We start from the raw sequence: 19,998 nt of genomic DNA, 5'->3' as shown, positions 1-19,998 counted from the left end.
ACATTTACAACATATAAACATATTAATTATATTTATTTTATTTCTAACAGGAGGACAAACAACAACGGAGCACCGGCCGGCATAACAAACGCAATGCGAACATTACGCTGTATACCGGCCGGCTCTGTTGTCCCCCTGTGTGTTGTTTATTGGCTGGATGTGAGTGTTGGCGTGCATCGTGGGCAATGATGGTGTTGTTGATGGCGAGCGGCTCTGGTCCGGCCGCCCACGTTGCATCTGTCTGTTGGAGATGGCGCATCCAATCGAGTGGCACTGGTCCGGCCACCCGAAGATGCATTGTCCAGTGTGTTGGCATTGACATCGAAAAGTGATGCCAACGAATCGTATTATTGGCCGCATCCAAGTGGCGAACTGGTCCGGCCACCAGGATACGTTGTCGTTTTTGTTGGCCGCATCCGAGTGCCTGCTGGTCCGGCCACCCAGGATGCGTTGTCAGTTGTATTGGCCTGGCCTCCTCGACCACGTTCATCGTCAATTTGTAATGGGGTCTTGAGTGGCTGCTGGTCCGGCCACCCAGGTGAGGAGGTGTTTGTTTTGGCGTTTGATTTTTAATTTGTCTTTATTTGCAGGTGCCTGTCGCCGTTTGGATGTTATTTGTGGCGACCCTTGTCTGGTTGGTGTTGGCGTGAGAGACGTTTGCAGGTGAGTACTTGTGATTTTATTGGCAGCCTCCTTCATGATTCTTCTTCCTTTTGCAGGATTTGCTGGCATCCGGCGGCTCAACACCAGGCCATCCCGCCCTCACATAATTGGCATGAGAGACGGGTGTGACCCAGTGGAGCGACAACAGGCGCCAGCATCTGCGTCGTCAATGGAAATGGCAGCTGTTGGTTCGGAGTGGCGTGACGTCATTGTGATGGTGTGGTGGCAGCGTCATCAAAAGGGGCCTCATATTCCTCCCATTTGGCAGGAAATTGTCAATGTTGGTGGCGAGGCAGCTGAAGGAGCGATTCAGCCCAATCCTCTCCAATTCAGATGATGAGCGGGCGGCAATCAGCAGAGAACTGGAGAACACAAAGCGGCAGCAGCATCAACATCTGGACCAGGCAGGCGGGATCCCATTTAGGCCAGTCACTCTTCCAGAACTGATTGACATCATCAACGTACTGGAGCTGGCCAAGTCACCTGGAGGAGACGGCATTGAAAATACATTGATTAAAAAACTGCCAAAAAAAGCGTTGCTTTATTTGATCCTAATTTACAATTTAATTTTCAGGCTGGGGCAATTCCCAAGTCAATGGAAACATGCCCACATAAAAATGACCTTTACCCGGGCAAGAACACAGCTGATATGAGCTCTTACCGGCCCATCAGTCTGTTGTCGGGCCTATCAAAAATACTTGAGAAGCTGCTGATGGCGAGGCTGTTTAATGTAGAAGATTTTGCCAAGGCCGTACCCAATTACCAGTTTGGATTCAGGCGTGAGCATGGTACCGAGCAGCAGCTGGCTCGCGTCACACAATTCATACTAAAGGCGTATGAAAAGAAGCAGTACTGTTCTGCAATCTTCCTGGACATATCCGAGGCATTCGATCGAGTTTGGCATGAGGGGCTGCTGTACAAGTTGATAAAGCTGCTGCCTGTCAATTTGTACAGAATCTTGGAAAGCTACCTATCCGACCGTACGTTTTGTGTGAGCTGCGTCGATGGCGATGTGTCCAGAACGGGAAAAATTGCTGCTGGAGTCCCGCAGGGTAGTGTACTTGGGCCAATACTGTACACAATCTATGCTTCGGACATGCCCATGCCTCACATCATCCCGGACAGCACTGGCTTCCATCCAGAACGGGAATCAATGTTGCTGTCCACGTATGCCGACGACACGGTGATAATGAGCGCATCTGCAATCCCAAATGTGGCAGTCAAAAATAACCAGCCATACCTGCAACACTTCACCAAGAAGTGGTGCATCAGTGTCAACGCAAAAAAAACCGGACACGTCATGTGTACACTAAGGACATTGCGAGCTATGGACATAAGGCAACCGCCGGCTATAAATGGTCAAGTAATTCCATCTGTCAACAAGCATGACTATTTAGGCATAAAACTGGACAGAAAACTTACCTTTAACTCTCACATAACTGGACTATGCAACAAACTGAGAGCAAGAGCGAAAAAACTGGAGTGGCTTGCTGGACCCAGAAGCCGGCTGCCTAACGAAATCAAGGCTATCGTCATCAAGCAGCTCATCATGCCCATTTGGCAATATGGTCTTCCGGTTTGGGGCGCACTTACATCCGGTTGCCAGCTGCGACGGGTGCAAAGCCTACAAAATAAAATCATTAGACGGGCAATGAAGGCGACAAGGTTCACCAGGAACGATGCCATAAGGCAGACTCACAATCTAGTCACAATTGACGAAGTGTTCCATACGTCAAGTGGGCGCTTCGCCAACTCCTTGGCCTGCCATGTCAATCCGGAGGCTCGGAAACTATTACTGCAGCCGTATGAGCCACAGCGATTGCAGAGGCCACGATATCTGCAACAGCTGCTACAACACTTCCGCCCGCTGCAGCCTCAAAATCAGGATCGGAGCAGCCATCAACAACAACATCCAGATCCGGCCATCCCCGAGGAATCGCTTCCAACGCTGGTCCGTCTCGAAGAGGAGGAGCTAAAAAGAAAGAGAGGCGGAGGAATCAGACGCCAGGCAATTAAGAATAATCCAACAACAAAATATCATCAATCCGAACCCCGAAAGGTTCAACGGTTTGATGATAAATTGCTTCAGAAAACGATACCTCAGCGGCCAAACTCCCGAGAAAGAATAGTGGCTCTTATCTTTGGCCAGCCAGTTTCTGTCCAAAGAATAATCTTGCCAGATTACGAGGGGGATCCCGATCACCCAGCAGCATACCCAGCAGCAGACTCAGCAACAGACGCAGCAAATTCTGGCGAGCAGCAACCTGCAGACGTCACATCATCGTTGCCAGACACGGGCTGCAAGCAGCAGCTCACGCACCCTGGACGACAGCCATCAACGCAATCCGCAAGAGGCACTTCTGGACCACGGACTGGAGCAAGTCCGACAGCGCCTTGAACGGGTGGTCGCCGACGACGACGACGTCCAAATCATCACAGATGCCGACCACGACGACGTCCAAATCATCACAGATGGCGACGACGACGATGTCCAATCCATCTCAGACGACGACGTCTACAACAACGACGATGATGCCGGCCGGCTCATTGCACACAACGCCGCAGTCACTCTGCACTCTGTTGCAGCAAGGCGCCGCTCACTGCGATGCCGCAATCCGGCCGCAGCTAGTCCAATACTCCTGTGTTGGTCTTTGTCGGTATTCCTGGTGAGTGTAAAATTGGTTTTAATTTGCACGCCTTCATTCCATCCACAGAGGAGAACCACAAATACTCACCTGAAGCGCGTGAAAACACGCTTGCGACACCGGGCGATGCCTCCAGTCGTTCCCCCGATGCTTCACCATGGGCGTCCGGCCTCCGGAGGGGTGCAATCGACGAGCGTCACCACGGCTGCTGGCAGGCCTCACATGGCGCATCCGAATCCACGCAGGGGTGGTTTTCCTGCACTTCATGGCTGCTGGCAACCATCGCCACACAAATTTGGCCGAATCCCGGGTCACCTGGAGGACCACGGCGATCGCTCCATCCACTCTGCACGGCGCTGTGCAATGTCCACGTCTCCTGCCGCACCATGCACACGCGCTCATCCAGCGCTTTATGCCGTGCCAAACTCACTGCTCCAGACGACGATGATGATCCAGTACCTGCAAATAGAAATAAAATATTATTAAATTAGATTAAAATGTAAATAATTGTTAAAATATTGTCAATATGCTTTATGTACGTTAATTCTGGGACTGACAAATAAGGACTGCCAGTCCATTAGTTTCATGTTTAATGTTAATGTTAATGTTAATTCATGTTAACGTCAACAGCCCGCTAATTTTAAATCACGTTATTGTTGTAAGTTAAGCTTAAATGTTAATTGCCATGTCCTAGGTAATAAGTAAAAGCTGAAATAAATTCCGTCAGTAGCAAATCTGGCGGGCGAGTGTGCGCAACTTGGGCGTGCACTTGCATTAAATTACATTAAAAAAAAAAAAGAACCTGCAAAGAGAATACATTTAATAATCAGTCAAAACACAAATTAATTCACTTACTACGCTTTCCAAACAAACCAAACCAAACCTACAAATAAAATACAATCAAAATCAGCCAAAACAGAAATAGACTCGCTTACCAAATACAACGCAAACCTCCAAATAAACCAACTGAACCTGCAAATAGAATACATTTAATAATCAGTCAAAACACAAATTAATTCACTTACTACGATAGCTTCCAAACAAACCAATCAAAACCTGCAAATAAAATACAATCAAAATCAGCCAAAACAGAAATAGACTCGCTTACCAAATACAACGCAAACCTCCAAATAAACCAACTGAACCTGCAAATAGAATACATTTAATAATCAGTCAAAACACAAATTAATTCACTTACTACGATAGCTTCCAAACAAACCAATCAAAACCTGCAAATAAAATACAATCAAAATCAGCGAAAACAGAAATAAACTGACTTACCAAATTCAACACAAACCTCTAAATAAATTAATTTAGCCTTCAAATAAAATGTAGCTAAAATTAACCAAAGGAAAAGCACAAATAGACTTACTTACCAAACTGAACGCAAACCTCCCAATGGACCAATCGAACCTGTAAATAGAAAATAATAAAAAACAATCAAAACAAAGGTTAAAAATCCAATAAATATAACAACACAAATTACCTAACTGGATTCCTGCCCCTTGATCGCCAAACTTACAAAACACAAACCTGAAAATAAAATAATATTAAAATCAGCCAGGAGTTTCATATCATTCACAGAAAGAAGCATATGCGTCGCCGTTCTTCTTAGAGTGGCATCGGCTGGATTCGGCCAGGAAGGGAGGGACGAGACGATGCCGCGCTTGCGTTGCCGATGCTTGGAGGTCTCCCTGTCGTCCATGCCTCCGTTTCGCACCGGATGAGGGGTCCAGGAGCAGCGTCACAAAAATACTTCTGCCTAAGTCAGAAAAAAGAAAACACAAGCCGATCTTAACTTAACTTTTGTTTACAAGAGCAATAATCGATAACTGTCTAGTATTTTTCTGTCTGTTATTATCATGTTACCGTAAAGTAAAAAAAAATACCTAAATGTTAAACAAGTTGTAATGTTTCCAAAAATAATGTTATATGTTGCACCTAGTAATAAGAGCATTAATAAAGTATGCTTCAGGGTGCCCTGAGCAAGTTTACAAATCAAAAAGACGCAATTCCTTTTCATCAGCGAGCGAGACCGGTCGTGTTTTTTCTTAACAGTCTGAAAAGTGACTTTTTCCAAGCAACAAAGGCTTAATTAAAAGTGATTGTAAAAATTGGATCATTGTTTATTTTATACAAATCTTCATCAATATTGTAAGATATGAATATTAGTTTATAAGATTTGAATATTAGTTTAAGATTTACTCATCGATAGTATTATAAGAAATACCAATGTACTCGATATATCGATACTTGTCCTCGACAAGAAAAGAGAGAGAGACAAAATATTCGTCACTTTGACGGAGGGACTGAACCTCAGACACGTCTCGACTCCACAACTTTCACGACACGACTACTACACTGGATACTACACTGGAACAAAGACGAGACAAAACAGGTACAATTGATTTACGTTTACAATATTACAATAAACATAACAATTTAAAATAATGTCTATATCTTTTTCTATAATTACAGGGAAGACAAGAAACAGCGGAGCATCGGCCGGCATAGCAAAACACAATGCTTGTAAAGACATTGCGTTGCATACCGGCCGACCCCGTCGTCCCCCTGGTCGTCGAAATTGGCGTCATCCGAAGTCGTCAGAAGTAGGTGCAATTAGCACCTCGTCGTCGTTGTGGCTGTGGCTGCCCTCTTAGAGAACCAGTGGCACTGGTCCGGCCACCAGCTGGGAGCCAGGAGTAGACGGCACACATATTACTGTGGCTACACGGGTCCGGCCGCCAAAGTGAAATGGATGTGAGTGTGTGTGTGCGTCGGCAATTGTGGCCCCAATGTAGAGCGAGTGGCACTGGTCCGGCCACCAGCTGTGGGCATTGGCGGACAACGACACACCTACTCGAACGGCACAGGTCCAGCCGCCCAAGTGTAATGGATGTTTGTGTGTGTGTGTCTGAATGGCTGGCGGTAAGTATTTTGAGAGCCCTTTTTAATCGTATGTGTGGCTGATGGATTTTTCCTTTTCCAGGACCATAGGGCACTCTGAATGCCATGGCACTGGATCCGGCCACCAACTAAGGACGATGGCGGACACGACACACATAACTCGAACGGCACAGGTCCGGCCGCCCAAGTGTAATGGATGTTTGTGTGTGTGTGTGTATTTCCATTCCAGGTACACATGGCACTCTGAATGCCACGGCACCTAGTTCCAGCAACCAGTTGAGGGCAATGGCGGATATGACACACCTACTCGAACGGCACAGGTCTGGCCGCCCAAGTGTAATGGATGTTTGTGTGTGTGTGTCTGAATGGCTGGCGGTAAGTATTTTGGGAGCTTTTTTTAATCGTATGTGTGGCTGATGGATTTTTCCTTTTCCAGGACCATAGGGCACTCTGAATGCCATGGCACTGGATCCGGCCACCAACTAAGGACGATGGCGGACACGACACACATAACTCGAACGGCACAGGTCCGGCCGCCCAAGTGTAATGGGTGTTTTTTTTTTTTTTTTTAAATTCCATTTAATTGCTTGTATTTACAACTTATTTTATACTTAAAGCAAACTATATTAAAGGTTAGGCTATGCAAGCCCAACATGTGTGGTACGGCCGTGAAGCAATGCTTCACACATGTGCAGGCTTCGTTTAGACTAACTGGACTCTTGTCTGGTGCTCAACAGCGCGCAGTTCCCTCATAATGGTAGCCGCGCAGCAGCTCGTCGCCTCCCAGTTTTCCGGGGACAGGAGCATGCACGGCACCAAGCTCTGCTTGACTACGGCTCCCCCCAGCGCTTCTTCTAGCCGCTGGCGCTGCGCTGCGAACCTGCCACACGAAAATATCGCATGCTCGGTATCCTCCTCCACGTAGTGCCCGCACCAAGAGCATTCTGCGGAGTCTGCGTGCCCGAAGCGATGAAGGTAGCTTCGGAAGCAGCCGTGACCACTGAGGAGCTGAGTCAGGTAAAAGTTGACCTGCCCGTGCTTCCTGCTTACCCACGCGTCGATGGACGGGATAAGCTGGTGGGTCCAACGCCCCTTAGTGGTCGTGTCCCAGCGCTGTTGCCACCTTCTGAGACTCTCCTGTTTGCCCGCCATGCGTACCTGCCTTTTCGCCGCCGCGTCCATTCCTCTGCCATGTGTTTCCTGGTAGTATGTGGACCGTTCATCCGCCAGGAATTCCAGGGGTGCTATGCCCGCGATCACGTGTGCTGCCTCGTCCGAGACCGTTCGGAAGGCACTGGTGATCCGAATCGAAGAGAGGCGGTGCGTGGCTGCCAGACCCCGTGCAGTTGTCGCCGCCATTGCTTTGGTCCTCGGGTGTTCAGCATTAGCCTCGAGAGCGCACCGTTGGTGGGCGCCGCCTTCGTGCCCATGTAGGCCAAGTGCTCCAGAAAGCAGAGACGTGTGTCCACCAGGACACCAAGGTATTTGATAGCGCGCTTAGACGAAACCAGGGTACCTGCCACTGAGATGTTGGCCGTCTCGACTTTCTTCCGGCTGGATACCAGCACTGCCTCTGTTTTGTGGGGTGCGAGTTTGAGCCCGACCAGGTCCAGCCACTGTTGAATGCGCGCTATCGTTTGGTTGCAGGTCGTTTCCACGACGGACAGGTCTTTTGCCACCACTAGGACAGCCACATCGTCTGCAAAACCCACCATGTGTACTCCGTGGGGGAGGCTGAGTCGCAAGATGCCGTCATACATTGCGTTCCACAGAGTGGGGCCAAGCACTGAACCCTGCGGGACGCCTGCCGATACATCGTATTCCTCCGTGCCAGCCTGCGTGTCGTACAAAAGCAGCCTTCTCTCAAAGTAGCTTTGTACCATCCGCTGCAGGTACCTGGGTGTGTCGAAACTCTCCAGCGCTCTTAGGATGCAGCTCCACCTCGCCGTGTTGAACGCGTTCTTAATGTCTAGGGTGACTACTAGGCAGTACTCTTTCCCGCCGCCTTTCCACCGAGTGCCGGCAATTGCACCGGAGGCAATGTCCACCACCTTACGAACGGCGTCTATCGTGGATCGGGCCTTGCGAAAGCCGTATTGGTGCGGTGAGAGGTCGCCAGCCTCCGCGATGGAGCGTTCCAGTCGCGCGCAGACCACCTTCTCAAGCAGTTTACCCGCGGTGTCGATCAGGCAGATAGGCCTATACGACGACGCTGTCCCCGGCGGCTTGCCTGGCTTGGGAATAAGCACTAGCTTCTGTATTTTCCACCTCACAGGGAACACTCCTTCCCGAAGGCACTGATTTAGCAGCTTCGCAAAGATGTCCGGGCGCGTGGAGAGGGCGAGCAAGAGGGCTCTGTTCGGGATAGAGTCCGGCCCAGGAGCCTTGTTCGGGCTGATGCTCCTGGCTGCGCTTTCGACTTCCTCGAGTGACACCTCCTCGATGTGTGCCTGACTGTGCGGTTGCAGTGTGAGGCAACGGACATCCCCGATGTGGTCAGCCCTGTGCGGAAAGAGTTCCTCCACGATAGATCTTGTCGTGTCGGGGTCCGATGGGGGTGCCTGCCTCTTGGCGCAAAGTTTGTTCGTCACCAACTTGTACGCCCTTCCCCATGGGTCCTGCTCCGCAGAGTCGCATAGCTTGAGAAAGCACTGGCGCTTGCTATCCCTAATGGCCGCCTTGAGGGCCCTTCTGCAGTCCCTAAACGTGGATTGCCATTGCGGAAAGGCAGTGCTTCCGCGCGAGCGCTGGTAGCGGCGTCGAGCTGCATTCCCGGCGTAGCGCGGCAATGTCCTCGTTCCACCAGAACACAGGTTGGTGGTGGCGACCGTAGTGCTTCCTCTGCGCCATGGTGGCATTGCATGCTGCCTCCAGATGCTCCATGACATGGTTGGCCATGCATTCAGCATTTCCATTCGCCGTGAGGTTGGACATAAGCTCCTTGAACAGGGCCGTATTGAGCGTTTCGGCGCGATAGCATCTCCATCTGGGCGCAGCTGTCTCTACGCTACACGTCTGTTGGCCTGTGTCCCATATAATTGCCCTGTGGTCGCTCCCTGTGTAGATGTTGCTGATGCTCCAGCCCGATGAATTAAAAAGTGAGCTGCTGACAAATGTAAGGTCGATGACCGATCCTGTTCCTGCTCTGGAGAAGGTATGCTGGTTTCCCTCGTTGAGGAGCGCGATGTCCAGGGGCGCAAAGAATTCCAGCAGAGCTCTACCTCTCCCATTTGTCGCCACGCTTCCCCACTCCTCAGCCCACGCGTTGAAGTCCCTCCAATGGCTATTGGGTGACGTCCTCTAGCATCAGCCGCTAGGTTGTCTAGAGTACCTGCGAACTCGGAGAGCGTCAGGCTTGGGGCAAGGTAGACGCTGTATATCCACACACCTCCATCCACACACAGCGCTTGAGAGGGAAAGCTGCATTGGCGTGGCCCCGCATAGCCATATCGCGGCCTTTTTGGTGGCATCCAAGATGAACCCAGGGGACTCCCTAGTTTGATATGGCTCGCTGAGGATGGCGAGGTCAATTGCCAATTCTCTTATGGATTGGCTCAGCAGGTCTTGAGCCGCAGCGCAGTGGTTGAGGTTGAGCTGCATAACCTTTATTATTGGGCCGGCAAGCTGGGCACGCTCCTGGCTGCTGGACATCTCCTGCTACCCGCATAATGGTTCGTCTCATTGCTGTTGTTAGCGGTGCAGATGAAACACCGCGGATCGCTTTGACAGGTTGCCGCCTTGTGCCCGTTCACGCCGCATCTGAGGCAGCATCCGGTGCGATCCACCGCGCTCTTGCACCTGATTGCTAGATGCCCAAACTCCAGACACCTGTAGCATCGTCGTTGAGCTGTCCGCTCCCGGATCCTACAGCTTGTCCATCCGACTTTAGGTTTCCCCACCATGAGCAGGGCTCTTGCTTGCACAGGCGGCAGGCACACAACTGCTAGTTGCGTACCAGCGAACGATGGCCTCAGACTTTTAATGGCGCTGGTGTCCACGCTGGGGCGTCTATCGATGCAGCTATCGCTGCTGCGATGTCCTCCTTCTCGACCAGGCTGTCGAGATCCCCGACCTCCACGCAGAGTTCTTCTGACACCGCCCTGATGCCCGTCTGCAGTCCCAGTGCCGCGCTGATATCCTCCTTGAGCTTAGCTGTGTTGCTTTTGCTCGCGCCGTTGTGCTCGAGCAGCAGCTCGCCCTTTGCCGTCCTCCGGATTCTGTTAACATTATCCCCTACCTCCTGAAGCTTGCCATCCTGGCGCCTGGTGACCATACGGAGGATGTCGCTATAGCTAAGCTCGCCCTGGGGTTGAATGATTATTGCGTCTGGCCTTGGCTCGCGCTCACGGGGCTCCCTTTTTTTCCTTACCCTAGGGCCCACCTGCTGCCACTTGAGCTGTTTCTTAGCGGCTGGGGTGGCACCATGGTTCACTGTACCCGAGGGGGTTAGTTCATCCTGGGACTGCGCCGGCGGTTTGAGCTGGGTCGACGCTTGTTGGAGCTTTGTGCCTCTCTGCCTCTATGTGGGCTCCGCAGCCATTTGAGGCGACTCGCGCAGCCTCTTTGAGCCGGTGTGTGGCGGCTTCGCAGCTGTTTGGGTACCAGTGGTGGCGGTCTCAATTGGGTGTTTATGTGTGTGTGTGTATTTCCATTCCAGGTACACATGGCACTCTGAATGCCACGGCACCTGGTTCCAGCAACCAGTTGAGGGCAATGGCGGACATGACACACATACTCGAACGGCACAGGTCTGGCCGCCCAAGTGTAGTTTTTTTTTTTTTTTTTTTTTTTTTTATTGGGAAAACAATTTATATTTATAAAATAACAATTATGGCTGGAAAGGGGGTGGGGGGGGGGGTGGGTCCGCTCCCGCGGGACTGCCGCTAGGCATTACTTCGCGGTGCGGGCTGTGGGGTCATCCTTCTGGCTTAGTTTGTCCGGCTTCGCTCCAGCCTGCGCAGCTCCTTGATCACGCTTGCTGCCATGTAGGCGACCGCGTTCCAAGATTGCTCATCGGCTAGCATCTGGTCGGTGAGGGTGTCCACACTCACTTCTGCAAGCGTCTCCCCTAGCCTCGTTCGTTCTTGCGAGAAGCGGGGGCATACAAAGAAGACGTGCTCTGCATCCTCGTCGACTCCAGGCCCGCAGCCGCTGCAATACGGGTCGTCAGCATGCCTAAAGCGATGCAGGTACTGCTTGAAGCAGCCATGCCCCGTCAGCAGTTGGCCCAAATAATGGTCCATTTGGCCGTGCCTTCTTCGCAGCCATGGGCTAAGCTGGGGAAGGAGACGTCTGGTCCACCTCCCTTTTGCCGCTTGGTCCCAGCGCCGTTGCCACTGGGCTATAGTGCGCTCTCGCCGCTCGCTGGCTACCTCCACTCCGCTCTGCCGCTCAGCTGCCAGGAGATCCAGTGGGACCATGCCTGCCACAATAAGTGCGGCGTCTTCAGACACCGTCCGGAAGCAGCATGTAACCCTCAGGGCACAGCGTCGGTATGCGCTTCTGCAGTCTCTGCTGTATGTGGAAACCATCATTGCTGGTGCCCACACTGCTGATCCATATAAGATTATGGAGGTGACCACCCCAGCGATGAGCTGCCTGCTACGCTGCCGTGGTCCCCCTGTATTGGCCATCATCCTGCTTATGGCCGCCGTAGCTGCAGTCGCCTTTGCGCTGGCGTATTCCAGGTGGGCCTTGAAGTTTAGCCTCTGGTCCATCATTACCCCTAGGTACTTTAGCGCAGGCTTGGTCCTGATGATCGTGCTACCGACTCTCACGCATGCCTGCTCGACCTTTTTTCTGCTGCTCATTAGCACAGCCTCCGTCTTCTTCTCCGCCAATGCTAGCCCGTTGGCTGCGAGCCAGGCCACTATCATCCCGACTGCTACGTTGGTTTTCTCCTCTACGTCTCTTACGTGTTTCGACACTGTCACCAGTGCTATGTCGTCGGCGAAGCCCACCAGGGTGCACCCTTCCGGTAATGTAAGCCGCAGGATATCGTCATACATCACGTTCCACAGTATCGGCCCTAGGACCGAGCCCTGTGGGACGCCTCCGGTGATTTGGTGATGTTCTGCTCCTTCTTCCGTGTCGTAGATCAGGACGCGGTCCGTGAAATAGCTTCGCAGAGTCCGTGTGATTTGCTCAGATATACCCCTCCTGGTCAGGGCCTCTAGGATGCTCTTCCAGCTGGCAGAGTTGAAGGCGTTTCGTACGTCTAGTGTACATACTAGGCAGTACTTTTTGTCGCCTCCAGCCCATCGCGTTCCTGCCATGGCTTCCCTGGCAAGGTTTGTCACCATCTCGATGGCGTCAGTGGTGCTCCTCTGCTTGCGGAACCCGAATTGGAGGTCGGAAAGTCCGCGACGCTCAGCCAGTTCCGCCTCCAGTCGGTTACATACCATCCTCTCGAAAATCTTGCCCATGGTATCCAGCATGCACAGCGGCCGGTATGACGATGGGTCGTTGAGCTCTTTGCCTGGCTTGGGTATCAGAACCAGCCTTTGCCGTTTCCATGCTCGTGGGACTGTCCGCTCCGCTAGGCACTGGGTGTACATTGTGGCGAATGCTTCCGGATGGGCTCTAATTATGCATTTTAGTGCTGCATTAGGGACTCCATCTGGACCTGCCGCTTTCCCGATCTTCAGCTTACCCGTGGCCTCCAGTACTTCTCTGGCAGTGATGATGGTGGTGGTGTCCCTCAGGCTAGCTCCTTCTAGCCTAGCTTCCTCTTGTAAGGGTGGTTGTCCAGGAAATAGGGTGCCGACTATCTTTCTCATATGCACCGGATCCTTGGGCATAGGCTGTCTGTTTAATCTCCCCATGACTAGTTTGTATGCTCCACCAAAAGGTTCCGCATCGGCCGCATCGCAGAGCTCCTTGAAGCATTTGAGTTTGCTGCTTCTGATGGCCTCCTTCAGCTCTTTTCTTTTGGCCTTGAATGCCGCGCCATTTCTGCCAAATTGGGCGGAGCCTCTTGCTCGCTGGTAGGCACGCCGAGCTGCGCAGCACTCCCTCCTGGCCTTGGCAATGTGCTCATTCCACCACGGTACTGGCCGGTGCCTGCTTCCTCCGATCTTTCTTTTTTTCATGGCTGCATCACAGGCCGCTTTGACGGTCCTGTAAACGGCAAGCGCGGATGCTTCAGCATCCCCGGCGGCGCTTAGGTTTTCTGCTGCCGAGAGGAGCGCGGCTCTGCTCAGGCTTTCCTCCTTGTACCCGGCCTGGAGCGCCCGCTGTATCCTTGTTGTGTTCCTGGGTGCAAAGGTTTCCGTCATTACGGCTAGGTGGTCACTATGGGTGTAACGTTGGTGTGGTTCCTGTGTTGAGGAGACAGACGTTCAGGCTTGCAAACTCGTCCAGGAGCGATGTCCCACGGGGTGTGTTCTTGGCGCTGCCCCAAGTCGTGGCCCAGGCGTTAAAGTCGCCCGCTATCAGGACCGGCGATTTGCCTCGTGCGTCGTTAGCGATGTTGCTGATGATCGCCTCATACTCCTGCTGCGTGAACCTCGGTGCTATGTAGCAGCTGTAGACAAAAGTGCCGCTGTGCTTAGCTCTCACATATCCCACTCTGGATGCTCTGTGGGTAAGCTGGCCTGGTTGTGGGCCACAGCTCCAGATTGCTGCTCCTCCGTCTGAGCTTTGCTGCCAGACTCCTTCGTGTTTTTTGCCGTACGGCTCGCCTAGGAGCGCTATGTCGATCTTCTGCTCCAGGACTGTTTGCGCCAACAGATCCTGAGCAGCTCGGCAGTGGTTTAGGTTGAGCTGCAGGAGCTTAACCATCAACCAGTTTTGCTAGTGCCTTCTTATACTCAGGGCAGCTGCGACTGAGGGCCGAGTGGGCTGCTGAGCGGACGTCTCCTGGCTTGCCAGCGCATAGTATGCACATTGGCGGGTTGTTGCACTGGTTGTGCTTGTGCCCCTCCCCACCACATTTGTAGCATGCATTGCTTGACACAGGCCGCTTGGATCTGCACCTGGCTGCAGTGTGTCCATAGGCCATGCACTTGAAGCAGCGGGTTGGCGCAATCCGTTGCCGCACGCGGCAGACAACCCAGCCGATTCGAACTTTTCCGAGCTCCAGGAGCTTCTTTGCGAGTGCGGGCTGAAGGTTCAGCGTAGCTACCTGCGTTGCGCCATATGCTTTCCGCATGTACGGCACTGCTCCTTGTGTTAAGTCGCCGTCGATCGCTGCAGCTATGGCCTCACATACCTCGTCGCCTGTCGTGAGCTCGTCTATGTTGAGTACCTCAACCGCGACTGTCTCCTGCATGGCCTTCACGGCTGCCTTGTCCCCAAGCGCTGCCTGGATGGCCATCTGCAGCTCCTGGGTGGCGGGGTCTGAGGACTGTTGCATCCTTAGAAGCAGCTCGCCCGAGGCTGTCTTCCTGATGCCCTGAACCTTGTTTTTGAGGCTCTGGAGTGTTGGTGCTGCCTTCACCAGTTTGAGGATGTCGGCGTATGATGCCTCCTCGGTGCATTTGACCAGCACTGCGTCTGGTCGGCCTGTCTGCTTGCGTTTCGCACGCCTGCCTCTCACCTCACTCCACTTCTGTGTAGGGTTGGTGTCTTCCGCCTTGCCGCACTGCATCTTGGTTTCCTCTTGTCAAGTGGCGTCAGCTTGGTGTCCTTGCCTGGGCCTTCCGCGCGCGCTCTTCTCCTCAGTTCGGGGTGTTGCCTCGCTCTTGTGGGCTCCTGATGCCGTTTGCGTCGCCTTAGTCGCACTGGGCTTGGTCATCCTGGGTAGGGGGCCAGTTGGGCCTGCAGTGTGATCATGGCACTGGCATCCTCCTGGCGCTGCCCTTTTATCCTCTGGCGCCTGCAGATGGGATTTGACTTCCACTTGCAACTCCTTCATGCGTGCTACCATCTTCTTGATGGCCATGTTGATCGACCTCTGGCCCTTCTCGTTCATCTGGTAGAGTAGGTCGTCCAGGATTGCGCCAATCTCGTCTATGTCCTGTAAGCAGTTCCTGCTTCGCTTGGGGGGGTTTTTCTCCCGCTACTCGATGGTGTAGGGGGGTCCCTCGGCCTCTTCAGAGTATCAGTGCCCTTGCCACCGTCCTGCGTAGCCCCACTGGCAAAGCTGTGCAACGAGCTCTGCTTCATTGGCGGTGCTAAAGCTGCTTGTGGCGGTGTTCGGGCCACCTTTGAGGCTTTTTGGAAAGCTATTGCTCCTTGGCTTGTAGCGAATTTTGCTTCCTCGGCCAAGTGTGCCACCGGCGAAGCAGGATTCGGGGAAACATCTCTCAGGGCCTCCAGGGTCCGCGCCCCGGCCACGGGATTCCTCCACGCGTGTGAATTTGGGATGGAACTTATGCGTAGGTGTGTGTGCGGTTTGCAAGTGATCCCGCCTAGGAGTTAGGCAGTACCTTCCCTCAGGTGCGGTCGCTGACAGAAGCTAGCTGCTGTGGGCGCAGTTATCTTCCGCAGCGGGCTCTGTCGAGGGCTGGATGCTTTGGCACCTAGTGCCCCTTCACCGCACTGCAGTCGATCAGCTGGTTAGTGGCCTGCACTATCCAGCCCTGGTACCCCAGTCGATCAGCTGCGAGGCCTGGAGTGAAGAAGAAGAACGGGAGAACCGGCCCAAAGGAGAGAAAGGATGAAAAAAGGTGGGAATCTCCAAGTGACGAGTGAAAAGCGCTGTCCAAAGCACTCACGGTGGCCCCCAGCGCCCCTGCCCCCTTTGGGTGACCGTGGAAGTGCAACGCGCAGCCCGGATCAGAAGCCAGTCGGGGTGAGACTCGATCCTCCCAGGTGAGCACGCGGTGTCAGCAAGAGCTTGAGCTAATTTCGGGTATTTTTTTCCAGGTATCTTTCGCGATTTGTCTGTGTCTTGCAGAGCAGCTGTTTGGCGCGTCCGCACTCGAAAAATTCGCCCAAGTGTAGTGGATGTTTGTGTGTGTGTGTCTGTATGGCTGGCGGTAAGTATTTTGAGAGCCCTTTTTAATTGTTAGGTATTATATTAATATCTATATACGGTCACACCATCCAAGGGATATAGAATAAAAGAGAATCTTGAAGACAACGCGTGCTTAAGTCTGAGTGTCAATACACTACATAATTGGCGACGAGCATAAAATAAAACGTATTAATATACATACACATGTTAAAAGTGCATATAATATATGAATAGCAACATGACGAAAAATGAAGCACCAACATTCTATCAAATGGCAACAATTGCTGAGTTTTCGCCACACCAAGAAACGTTCTGCATTTGGAAGGAAAAATTCGACATACATTTGTGCGAATTGAATGTGAAAGAGGAAAACACAAAAAAGGCAGTTTTGTTGAAGTCGATCGGTACAGCGGCTTACACTGTACTACATAGTTTGTGCAATCCGGTATCACCCGTATCAAAAGCATACAAAGAATTATGTGAAATTTTAAAAACACACTACACACCACCTACACTCATATTCAGAGAAAGAAAAAAATTTCACATGTCCACAAAAAGTGAAGATGAGACTGTAGCGGAGTGGTATGCTCGAGTTAAACAATTGGCATTGGAATGCAAATTTGGCTCAAATCTGGAAGCGTTTGTATTAAACCAATTTGTGATGAGCCTTCCCAACCCTATATATGAAAGAATATGTGAAGAAGACGAAAATCTAACTCTGGCTGATGCACTCAAGAAGGCGATGATCATGGAGACGAAGATCAGCACAAGGAAGACAGAACACAACGTCAACTACATGCATCAAAAGAACGGGACTAGTCAATGGCAGAGGCAAAGAGGCGAGAACAGAGATCAAGCAAAGAGCAACGGCAGAAGTCATTTCAAGGGCAACCGAAACGTGAGTTACAGAGGCGGCAGAAGCGACGGTGACGGCGACGGCGAAAACGACTGCGACGCTGGCAGAGAAAAGAAGCAGCAGCCATGCACACACTGTGGCTGGCGAAATCATAACTCAAACAATTGCAAGTATAAGGCATGCAAATGTCGCAGCTGTGGAAAAATAGGTCACTTGGCGAGCATTTGTAAAAATAAATCAAAAAAATCCGTAAATTATGTATCTCAAACAAAACATGACACCTATTCTGATAATAATTTTGATAATGATAATTATAACTTTTCTATCTATAGCGTTGATACAACCTCAACTAGTGGAGTATATTATTTACCTGTAAAAATTGATGGAAACATAACGAAAATTGCTTGCGACACTGGTGCACCGTGCACATTGGTTCCAAAAACATTTTACGAAAGCTTAAATACCAGCAGACCACTTAGAAAATGTCTAGTTCCATATGTAGATTACAATGGAGATTCAATCAAAGTTATTGGTGAGTACGATGCAACGATCGAATATCGAGGTCTAAAAAAACAAATTGTTGTTGTTGTAACCAATGCAGTGAGTCCACCTTTGCTAGGTAGAACATTTTTGAGAGCTTTTAATTTTGAGTTAATGCAGGTGAACAATGTGTACGTAAATGAACCAAATTCTGTAATTACAGAACAGATTAAATCGGAGTTTGCTGAAGTTTTTGAGCCTCGTTTAGGTTCATATACTACGAATACGATATCGTTACTATTAAAAGAAGATGCAAAACCAATATTTTTCAAGCCTAGGTCAGTACCATTAGCATGGAAAGAAAAGATTGAAGTGCAGTTACGAAAATTCATAGATGATGGAATTTTAGAGCAAGTTGTTAGTTCTGAATGGGCAACACCTTTGGTACCGATTTTAAAACCAAACGGTGACATACGAATTTGTGGTGACTATAAGGTTACATTAAACCGGTCTTTAGTCGACGTAAAGTATCCACTACCTCGAATAGACGACATTTTTGCAGCGCTTGAAGGGGTACACTGTATTCAAAACTTGACCTGTCAAATGCTTACAATCAGCTAAATTTAGATGAGCAATCTCAAAATTTGTGTACTTGGAGCACACATATTGGACTATTGAAAGTTAAACGCTTACCATTTGGTATAAAAACTGCAGCAGCTATTTTTCAAAAAACAATGGAAGGGTTGTTTCAGGGTATGCGAGGAGTTGTGGTTTATCAAGATGACATAACAGTTACAGGACGAGATCTTCAAGAACATATTTCAAACCTAAAAGCTGTACTTAGAAAACTGAAATCAGTTGGACTTAAATTAAATGACAAGAAATGTGAGTTCTTTAAATCCAAAATTTGTTACCTAGGATTTTCAATTGACAGGATAGGACTGAGCAAAAACAATGATAGAGTTGCGAGTGTATTGTTTGCACCGGCTCCGGAAAACGTATCACAGCTTAGAGCTTTCATAGGCATGGTAAATTATTATTCAAAGTTTATCAATAATTTCGCTCAGATAATGAGTCCTTTATATGCATTATTAAAGAAAAATACAAAATTTAATTGGACACGCGAATGTCAGAGTGCATATGAAGAGGTAAAGAAAGAAGTAACTTCTGAACAAGTTTTAGTTCCCTACAACCCAGATCAACCGTTAGTATTAACGACTGATGCTAGCAGTCATGCAGTTTCAGGTGTTTTATCACATAAATGCAATGAAGATATCAAACCAATAGCATTTGTATCAAGAGCATTATCCAAAAGCGAGCATAATTACAGTACAATCGAGAAAGAGGCCCTGGCTATAGTGTTCTGTGTGAGTAAATTAAGACAGTATCTTTTAGGAAACAAGTTCATCCTTCGAACAGATCACAAACCATTACTAAGCATATTTGGAGACCTGAAAGGACTTCCATTGATGGCCTCTGCACGAATGCAAAGATGGGCACTGACTTTGTCAGGTTTTCAATATACAGTTGAACACATAAAGGGGACCTTAAATATAGCAGATGGACTCTCAAGAATGCCTCAATGGGAAACGGCTGTACCAAACGAAGACTATAATTACATACATTTTATACAGTCCGAAAAGGTGTTCAAAATTAGCTTCAAAGAAATAGCTCGTGAAACACGACGTGACCCAATATTATCAAAAGTTTGTGAGGCAATTAACACTGGTTCGAAGACAAGATTAAAAGGCAGCGAGTTTTCTGCCTACATCTCTAAAACAAATGAACTTTCAGTGGAATATGATTGTATCTTATGGGGACACAGAGTAGTAATTCCAACCAAACTGAGACAAGCTATTTTAGCAGAATTTCATGCATCGCATTTGGGAATAGTAAAAACCAAAATGTTAGCACGTTCTTATGTGTGGTGGCCTTGCATGGATTCTGAAATTGAGAAATTAATTCGAGATTGTATTCCTTGTCAGGAACTACAATCAAGTCCAGAAAAGAGTCTGTTAATACCGTGGAAATCCACAGGAAAGGCTTGGAGTCGAGTACACATAGACTTTGCAGGACCAATTAGAGGTTTTCATTTATTGGTTATTATAGATTCTTATACAAAATGGGCAGAAGTATTCAAAACGAAGGAAATAACTTCATTGTTTACTATCAACAAGCTTAGAGAAGTATTTTGTCGATATGGTTTACCAGACGTGTTAGTTAGTGACAATGGACGACAGTTTACTTCTGATGATTTTAAAACGTTTATGAAAAACAATGGTGTTAATCACATTTTTACTGCTCCAGGACATCCAGCGACTAATGGTCAAGCAGAAAATTTTGTAAAGACTGTTAAGAAATCTATATGCAAACATAAAGGCTAATGAAAGACAAGATTTTAATACAATTTTAAATAGATTTTTGATCGATTACCGAAATACGATTGATTGTACTACGGGCGAATCTCCTGCTAAATTATTTTTTGGTCGTACACTAAAAACAAGATTTTCGTTGTTAAAACCACCTACGGTCGAAAGCATAATAAA

General features: G+C 49.6%; 1 long non-coding RNA gene across 2 annotated transcripts; it reads right to left on the bottom strand.

The window, feature by feature from the left end:
- Positions 1 to 887: 887 nt before the first annotated feature.
- LOC117194772 lies at positions 888 to 3,797 on the bottom strand. Of its 2 annotated transcripts, none has more exons than XR_004474917.1 (5): positions 3,399 to 3,797; positions 2,763 to 3,326; positions 2,363 to 2,635; positions 2,086 to 2,287; positions 888 to 2,012 (listed from the first exon to the last, which is right to left on the bottom strand). It is a non-coding gene; the product is annotated as an uncharacterized LOC117194772 (long non-coding RNA). The 2 variants fall into 2 exon arrangements; XR_004474916.1 differs by having other exon boundaries at positions 888 to 1,146; positions 3,399 to 3,796.
- Positions 3,798 to 19,998: the final 16,201 nt, after the last annotated feature.

This window comes from Drosophila miranda (genome assembly GCF_003369915.1).
Source record: "Drosophila miranda strain MSH22 chromosome Y unlocalized genomic scaffold, D.miranda_PacBio2.1 Contig_Y3_pilon, whole genome shotgun sequence".
NCBI classification, from domain to species: Eukaryota; Metazoa; Arthropoda; class Insecta; order Diptera; family Drosophilidae; genus Drosophila; species Drosophila miranda.
This window is presented reverse-complemented; position numbering and strand designations above follow the sequence as displayed.